General features: G+C 44.8%; 1 pseudogene; it reads right to left on the reverse strand.

The window, feature by feature from the left end:
* Positions 1-923: 923 nt before the first annotated feature.
* On the reverse strand, positions 924-8,203 carry LOC115541764 (zinc finger protein 431-like; annotated as a pseudogene).
* Between the last annotated feature and the right edge of the window lie 1,725 nt (positions 8,204-9,928).

Genomic DNA, 9,928 nt, shown 5'->3' on the forward strand with positions numbered 1-9,928 from the left:
ATTGTTTTTCATATTTTATTAACACCAAATGATTGGACCATTCAGCGAATCAATCAAATAGGCTACCTCCCTCAGTAGCAATCGCGCAACACAACTGCATGCAGAGAAAAGAGATAGATAACTAGCAGAGAGTTGCAAATTACAACTCTGCTAGAGTTGTAGCAGAGAGTTGTAAATTCTCTGGTGGGTGGAAAGGAGCTTTTCCACCCATTTCAGTGGAGGAATTGGACTCCCAAAGAACTTAAAACGGGCAAGTAAGTTACATATTAATTTAGTCTTTTGGCCCATAGCCTATAAACAAAGTGAAGCAACAATCCCATACTTCTAACTGCATTTGAAGTAGACATTGAGACTCACAAAAAAATGGAGGCTATAGGACAGTGATCATGATATGCCTCAATATCAGAATAACAACCTTTGGTCAAATAGCAATGGCTAGTGGAAAAAACATAAAATGGCCATAAAGTATAGGTCTGTATTTGCAGTGTAAGCTTGTCCAGGCCCTGCAAGTCAGGGTGTAGGCTATGATTTTTAAGCTAGTGGGCATCTCAAAAATGCACCAGAATACAGAAAATAAAATGTACCAAATTCAAAATTGTCTACCCCCGTTCATTACTGCACCCATCCCACACATTTGATCACCAGCCGCCACGGCAAACAAGGAGTGAAGGGTGACCAATGCTCGGAATCTTCCGACTCTGTCCCCTGAGAATAATGCTGCACTCTAGGAGGACCGGCATGAACTGACTCAAGCATCACTGAGATCTAGACATTTAACCAGGGACCTTTTTAAGTGGATCCTCTTCAACCACGATTGCCTATTGTGGTACAAGATATGAAATAGAAAATAATGGCAGCAGAAAGACAGCAATTAGAATGTCAAAACAAGCGATAGTTGGCATTAAGGACATGCCAAAAGGTAATTGAAACAAACACAATCATGTATAATGTGTGGGGTTTAATTGCAGTCTATTTCACAGGTGAACTTTGCAGGCTTTTTCTAATAAAAGGTAGAGGTAATGACATACTTGTGGAAATATCAAACGTAACTCCAATATACAATTGTATACAAATGATATAAACCCTGTTTATATAATTAATCAATTTAAAGTAATTTATATACATTCTCCTTGGACCTAGAGATACCTCCCGTCCCCTCTAATTAAAAGGCATTAAGATAGTTTGCATTTGCAACTTACTGAACGAATGCTTGGTAAATTTGCTGCCTGTTTCTTCCCATGATTAAGCTCTAAAAATAAATCAAATGTTTTGCAGTCAGAAGTGTCCTAGAACTAAGTCATTCTTCATCACAGACATCATTTCTCAAAAATAAAAACATGGCGAATCAAAGTTGGAAAGCATTTAATCATGATGAAAAAAAAGCAGCACCTGGATACAGGTGTGAAAGCATCCCTTTAAAGGGGTAGTTCCGAATTTTGGACAAAGGGCCTGATTCTCATAATGTTAGAAATAGAACTAGCCTCGCATTAGAAATTAAACTTCTAGCCGGTGTGAGTCTTCATGTGGACTTTCAGGGACGAGCTCTGGCTGAAGCGCTTCGTGCATTGGTCACACCCGTAGGGCTTCTCCCCCGTGTGAGTCCTCATGTGGCTCTTCAGGTGGTTTTGCTGACTGAAGCGCATCGTGCATTGGTCACACCCGTAGGGCTTCTCCCCCGTGTGAGTCCTCATGTGGCTCTTCAGGTGGTTTTGCTGACTGAAGCGCTTCGACGCATTGGTCATACCTGTAGGGTTTCTCGCCGGAGTGCGTACTAATGTGGCCCTTCAGGTGTTCTCTTTGACTGAAGCGCTTTGTGCATTGGTCACAGCTGTAGGGCTTCTCCCCGGAGTGCGTTCTCATGTGCTTCTTCAGGACGTTACTTCGACTGAAGCTCTTCGTGCATTGGTCACAGCTGTAGGGTTTCTCCCCGGTGTGAGTCCTCATGTGGTTCTTCAGTACGTTTAGCTGACTGAAGCTCTTCGTGCATTGGTCACAGCTGTAGGGCTTCTCCCCAGAGCAAGTCCTCATGTGGATCTTCAGGAAGTCTTACCGTATGAAGCGCTTCTTGCGTTGGCCACACCCGTACGGCCTCTCGTCTGGTCGGGTCCTCATGTGTACGATCATATTGGCATTGTTGGGGAAAACCATCCACCAACCATCCACCGCCAGTGGGCCCTCCCCTTTTCCATAGACGCTCAGGATCCGCAGCTCCCCGTTGTGACTGGCCATGTGGGAGGAGCCAGGGGCGTCCACACCCAGACTCTCCGAGGTGTCGCCGCGCTGCGTGCTACAGTCTCTGATGTCATTGCCGTCGTCTTCAGAGATGAAAACAAAGACAGAGAAAGTAATGGTATTAATTAATTATTTGCACAAAGGGATACAGCATGTAGTTGCACACACTGATGTATTAGAAGAAGTATATTTTGACACTTTCTAACGTTTTTTTGTTTATTATGCATTTCCCTTGTTCCCCTTGGGCAGGTCAAGGGTCAAAGGCGTCAGCTGAGAAGGCACCACTACGTCTCCGCCTTTTAAGGATGTGGGGAGGTCATAAAGACACAACTCAGTTTACTAGCTAAATTCAATACATTACAAATATAAAGTAAAAAAAAGTGTTGTCTATTATTTACTGTATTATTTACAGTCATTTCTTCTTTGGCAACATCAGCGCGAAAGTTTTTTGAAACCCGCCTAGCAACGGGACAATCGTGTCGAAGGATGACGCAATGTTTCGAACGCGAATTACGTAGGTGGTACAATTTTCACCCCCGGTACAATTTTGGTGCGACAGCGCCAATCAACTAGTTGGCCTCTCCCCCTGGCGCCCTATTGGCTGGTTTAACACAATGACGACAGGTAAGCGACGACAAGCAGCCATTTGCGTACAGAGTCAGTTGAACAAGTTGATCAAGCCTCTTGTGCTGAAGAAAATGACAGCAGCTTCCCCAGACCAACGAGTCTGGAAATAGCCAGGCTACACGTACGACTAATTAAATCATAGAGGAGTGTGCTTTCTATGGGTGTGTGCTGGGGTTGCGACAGAGGAAGCCTCTCATTTGGATGCTGAATAAGAAGATGATTTCCAAGCTGCACACTCAGCTCCTCGTGGCAGACCAGCCGCTCGCCGCGCTCCAGGCTCTTGGCCACGCTGTGGTCCGCAGACAGCGAGTTCAGGGCCTCCACTTCTGACGCGGTGAAGAGGGTGTCATGGCCGTCCATCGTCAGTGGGCCCTCCCCTTTTCCGTAGACACTAAGCTGATCAGCTAGCATTCATGCATTATGAATTTATTGATGTTTGAGAATGATAAACAAGCTCATGTGGCATCTGTCTTGAAACCCTTCTGGGCGCTTGACTGATTCCATCTTTGAAATGTAACTCCCAAGTTTGACTCGTGTTTTAGCAGGGCGCTGGTCATGATGCTTTTCCAAAGAGGATCAGGCTTTTTAGCGCAGGTAGAATCAAGTACATTCTCAGTTGATCAAGGTTGTTTTCTTGCATAGATGCAATGTGTATTACTAACCTCCAGCGTGCATGCCTCCCCCAATATCCTCTTCAACCTTGATTGAAATGGTGTCTGGGGTCTGCTGCTTTCCACATAAAGAAGGAAACACACACAAGACATCTTCTGTCATTTTCACAGAATAGTTTTCAATCCCCACTACCGACAGATTAGGCGGTTTTACACTGCCGAGCTGGTTCGGTCGCGGCTTGGCACGCCCTGCAATTTCAATGTCTTGCCTGCGTATTTTTTTTTGTGGATTCAAGAACCCTCGCATGCAAGAATGAGTTCACATCTGAGTGTAGGTTAAAACGCGATTAACTATTTACAAGTGCAAAAATGCCAAAATATTCTTTATTCTGCTAACCACCAGTTCCTCACTGTGACTGGACCAGTGGGAGGAGCCAGGGGCGACCACCGCCAGAATCTTTGAGGTGGCGCCACGCTGAGTGCTACGGTCTACAAAAGGCATCTCAGTCTTCTGCAGACGGAGAAAAAAAGGAAAAAGTAATTGTTTTGATACATTATTTGCATAAAGGGAGGCATTGTGTATCTGTACAAGTTAAATAAACTCTTTAAATCTATGCAACATTGACACAGAGGGTTTAAAATGTGTACTGCTTGCTGACAAAGATTCACAGTTTTGGAGAGGGACGTCTCCTCCAGCACCCTCCTCCCTAGACTCAAAGCTCAAGTGGTTGGCCAGGTTAAGGACGCTCAACGAACACCAGCGCAAATTGATCTGATTGCAACATGACATGCTAGGGAAGCACAATAATTCTATTTGGACACTAAAAAGCAACAATGTGTCATTCCCTCTAAGCTGTTCAGCTAACATTCATACATTATGAATTCATTGATGTTTGAGAATGATAAACCAGCTCATGTGGCATCAGGCTTGAAACCCTTCTGGCCTCTTGACTTGATTCCATCTATGAAATGCAACTCCCAAGTTTGACTCGTGCAGGGCGCTGGTCATGATGCTTTTCCGAAGAGGACCAGGCTTTTTAGCGCAGATAGAATCTAGCATCAGCCTAGAATCTATGCTGCCAAGAATCTACTATATCAAAGAAAAAAAATACTCAATGAGGAAAGTAAACACCTTCATTTTTAAAATGGGGCTGCAAAGTCTTTAAGGATAGCTGTGTGCCTACAGTATGCGTTTCCAGGTGCTCTGTCTGGCAGGCAACATCCCTTGAGAGAAGGGATAAATCCCATGAATTTAGGATGAGTTTAACAGGTCAATCTCCTCATCAGTAAAACGCTACAACTACTGCGGTCCAGTGGCCGGTAGAATACAGTTGTATTCGTTTGTTGTATGGTGAGCAGACATTGTAAAACATTGCATTCCCTTGGTGTCCAAGCAGTAGAGATCAGTTCCTGTAGCCCCTTTGTTGAATTGTGCCCATTCTCGTATGATGCCCCTTGCTTGCTGAGGTGCACACTCGAGTTACAGTGCGTGTATTTATAGTTATGAATGGGCGTCAATGTATTAGTCCGCTGTCCTTTCTTTAATAGGTCCATGGTATTTACACACAAAACTGATGCTATCTACCTTAACATTAGCGACAGTAGCTTGGCTGTTAGCTGTAGCGCTAATGCTAAAGCAACATTATAATGCTAACAAGGTAACCATATACAGTACAGCAACACAATGATATGGCGTTAGTTAACTTACTTTTTCGAGGTTTTGTACATCCAAACACTGAGCAACTGCGATGATTCGCTCGTTTGCAAGCCACGGTGTCTCTCAAGCAAAGAACTGTGTACACGTTCATAACTCATTTTCTCATGGGCGGTCGGGACAAATAATGTGGGCGGGCAAAATAAGAGAAAGGGGAGGTAACCTTTCCTCGTAATTTCCTTTTTTTTTTATTAAACATGGTTCAAAATAATACAAACAGAATAAATTCAAGAAAAAATCCTAAGCAATAAATAATTAAGTTCAAATGATAGCTTTTTTATTATCATGATGGTGTTCAGCTCGTTTGTTAAAAGAAATCAAAGCTTTTGGACCAAACAATTTTAAGCCTATTGCATTGGTTCAAAGTTTCCCTCTGGTTTAGGAACTTTCCACACACACACACACACACACACACACACACACACACACACACACACACACACACACACACACACACACACACACACACACACACACACACACACACACACACACACACACACACACACACACACACACACACACACACACACACAAATAATTACTAAACAGAAAAAGAAGAGACAGACCCGACACAAACCCAACCCCTGTACATGAGCATACGACATAAGGAACGATTAACACTTGACACTACACTGTGTCTTAGTTTCTACTCATTGTAGTAATTTGGAGCTGATTGGACCATTCAGCGAATGAATCAAATAGGCTACCTCCCTCAACGGCAATAATGCATTGCGCAACATAACTACATGCAGAGAGAAGTGATAGATAGTTAACTAGCAGAGGGTTGTAAAGGCACTTTCTACCCATTTCAGTGGAGGAATTGGACTCCTCAATCACGCAATGTTATACTTAAAAGGAACAAGTAAGTTACATATCAATTAAGTCTTTTGGCATGTAGCATATTAAAAATATATATACAACGGTCCCAAACTGCATTTGAAATAGACCTGGAGACTCCGGTAAAACACTATAGGACATTGATCATGATATGCCTCAATATCAGAACAACAACCATGGGTCAAATAGCAATGGCTAGTGGAATGAAAGTGAAAGCAGTGCAGGCTTGTCCAGGCCCTACAAGTCAGGATGTAGGCAATCAATCAGAATACATTTTTAGATAGTGGGCATCCCAGAAACCTATTCTATATTTTCTTGGGGAGGACCCCCGTCCATTACTGCACCCCACCCACGAATTGGATCACCAGCCGCCGCTGCAAACAGGGAGTTAAGGGGGACCAATGCTAGGAATCTTCTTACTTTGTCCCGTTAGAATAATGCTGCCTTCTAGAGGGAGGACCGGCCTAAACTGAGCATAACTGAGATCTAGACATTTAACCAGGGACCTTTTAAAATGGATCATCTTCAACCATGATCGCCTATTATGACAAAATCCATCCAAGGTAGTTAGCATTAAGCGCAGAGAATGGAAAGGTAAGTGGAATGAACACAATCATGTATAATGTGGGGTTCAATCGCAGTCTATTTCCCAAGTGAACTTTGCAGGCTTTTTCTAATAACAAAGATAACGATAATGACAATGTTGTGGCAATATCAAGCATAACTTTAATATACAAATTATATGAACCCAGTTTGAATAATTTGTCAATTTCAATGAATTTCTATGCATTCTCCATGGACCTAGAGGAACCTCCCGCCCTCTCTAATAGAAAGGTGTTAAGATAGTTTGCATTTGCTAGTGGGGGCACCAAGTTTGATAATGAGGCCCATCCAGACTTCTTTGTTGTGTAGATTCCTTTAACTGTCTTGCAGCCATGTCCACTTCACCCATATTGTGAATTGCAATTTAACTTGGTCTCTCCTCTGGCCAATCCTAAACTCCACGAAGGCCCCTCCCCCTGACCTTTGTTTCTTTTGTATTTACCCACGATGTGAACGTTTCCTATAAGAATCAAGTACACCCATCGTCTCATTGACTGTATGCTTGGTAACTTTGCTGCCTGTATCTTCCCCTGATCAAGCTCTACATTAAATCAAATATTTTGCTGTCAGAAGTGTCCTAGAAATAAGTTATTCAACACAGACATCAATTAATAAAAACAGAAAGTGAATCGAAGGTACGAAGCGTTTAATCGTGATGAAAAGAAAAACTAAAAGCAGTAATTTAAACCAATACCAGACAGAGGTCTCAATCAAAGCGTCCCGTTAGCCCGTGCCAAAGTGTGCTTGAGCATGTGCACTCGCAAACCGCTTGGGTCGCTGTAGCTGGCGTTGCACTGCAGACACACGCTGGGCTTCTCCCCAGAGTGAGTCCTCAGGTGGATCTTCAGGTTGCAGCCATGACTGAAGCGCTTCGTGCATTGGTCACACTTGTAGGGCTTCTCGCCGGAGTGAGTTCTCATGTGGATCTTCAGGGTGCCTGTCCGACTGAAGCACTTCGTGCATTGGTCACACTTGTAGGGCTTCTCCCCAGAGTGAGTCCTCATGTGGCGCTTCAGGAGGTTTTTCAGACTGAAGCACTTCGGGCATTGGTCACACCTGTAGGGCTTCTCGCCGGTGTGAGTCCTCAGGTGGTTCTTCAGGTCGCAACCATGACTGAAGCGCTTCGTGCATTGGTCACACTTGTAGGGCTTCTCGCCGGAGCGAGTTCTCATGTGGCTATTCAGGTGGCCTTTCAGACTGAAGCACTTCATGCATTGGTCACACCTGTAGGGCTTCACCCCGGAGTGGGTCCTCATGTGGACGATCATATTGGCATTGTTGGGAATAACCTTGCCACCCAAGACACCGGGCCGGCCCTTGCGGCCGCCCTGATGCCCAGTCAGCTCCTCAAGGCGGACGAGCCGCACGCTGCAGTTCAGGCTCTTGGCCACGCTGTGGTCAGCGGACAGCGAGCTCAAGGCCTCCAGCTCTGACGCCGCAAAGAGGGTGTCATGGCCGTCCACCGCCAGTGGGCCCTCCCCTTGTCCGTAGACGCTCAGGATGCGCAGCTCCCCGCTGTGACTTGACATGTGGGAGGAGCCAGGGGCGTCCACACGCAGACTCTCCGAGGTGGCGCCGCGCTGCGTGCTGCAGTCTCTGATGTCATTGTCTTCTTCAGAGAGGAAAACAGAGAAAGAGAGAAAGTGATGTTTTTAATTAATCGTTTTCACAAAAGGTATACAGTATGTACTTTGTACACACTTGTGTGTTGGAAGAATTATATTTTGACATTCTTTCTAACTTCTATTTGTTGATTATGCATTTTCCTTGTCGCCCTTTGGATGGTTAAGGGTTAAAGGCTCCTGCTGAGAAGGCAGATTCGAGTACATTCTCAGTTTATAAAGGTTGTTTTCTTGCATAGATAGATGCAATGTGTATTACTAACCTACAGCGGGCATGCCTCCACCAATATCCTCTTCAACCTTGATTGAAATGGTGTCTGGGGTCTGCTGCTTTCCACATAAAAAAGGAAACACACACAAGACATATTCTTTCATTTTCACAGAATAGTTGTTAATCCCCACTAACGACAGATTAGGCATTTTTACCCTGCCAACTGATAAAATCCCCCTTCGTCTCGGAGCTGGCTTTCTTGGTTCACAGGAGAAGGCGGGGCTACACACTGGAGGACTTTTTACAATGAATTGCAAAAAAATATATGCATAATTTTTTTGATTCAAGACCCTCGCATGCAAGAATGAGTTCACATCTGAGTGTAGGCTAAAACGCGATTACCTATTTACAAATGCAATAATCCCAACATATTCTTTATTTTGCTAACCACTTTGCTGACGAAGCATTGTAAGGAACGTTTTTCTGGTACTTTCTCTTAGATCAACCATTTTTCGTCTTCTTTAAATTCGACTGCCTCACCTTCTCTCCTATGATGGTCAGCAGCTTGCGGATTTCACCGTCTCTCCAGTCACAACTATTCATGTTGATATCGCTGCATCGTCTCTTTTGTAGAGACAATGCAGCAACACCTCTACCCAAGCCTCGCCCCTAGAACCACAAAGCTGTCTTATCGCATTTACATCAACATAAAACCGCCAATATGTGTAGGGTCAGAGAGGGTTAATCGGGGTGCGAAATAAAGCCTGTAAATTACCTCGGTCAGTGTAGACGTGCAGATCACACAGGGGAAAAGTTGGGCATAAGACGGGCATATTTGGCGGTGTAAAAACGTTTACTGAATCATAAAGGTGTATGCTTTCAATGGGTTTGTTTTAGAGTTGTAACGGAGGAAGCCTCTCTTTTGGAGGGTGAATAAGAAGATGATTTCCAACCTGCACACTCAGCTCCTCGCGGCAGACCAGCCGCTCGCCGCGCTCCAGGCTCTTGGCCACGCTTTGCTCCACAGACAGCGAGTTCAGGGCCTCCACTTCTGACGCGGTGAAGAGGGTGTCATGGCCGTCCGTCGCCAAAGGGCCCTCCCCTTTTCCGTAGACGCTCAGAATCTTCAGTTCCTCGCTGTGGCTGGACATGTGGGAGGAGCCAGGGGCGTCCACACCCAGACTCTCTGAGGTGACGCCGCGCTGCGTGCCGCGGTCTCTGATGTCATTGTCTTCTTCAGAGAGGAAAACAGAGAAAGAGCCCCTTTGGATGGTCAAGGGTTAAAGGCTCCTGCTGAGAAGGTAGATTAGAGTACATTCTCAGTTGATCCAGGTGGTTTTCTTGCATAGAAGCAATGTGTATTACTAACCTACGGCGGGCATGCCTCCACCAATATCCTCTTCAACCTTGATTGAAATGGTGTCTGGGGTCTGCTGCTTTCCACATAAGAAGGAAACACACACAAGAC

This window comes from Gadus morhua, chromosome 4 (assembly GCF_902167405.1).
Source record: "Gadus morhua chromosome 4, gadMor3.0, whole genome shotgun sequence".
Classification (NCBI taxonomy): domain Eukaryota; kingdom Metazoa; phylum Chordata; class Actinopteri; order Gadiformes; family Gadidae; genus Gadus; species Gadus morhua.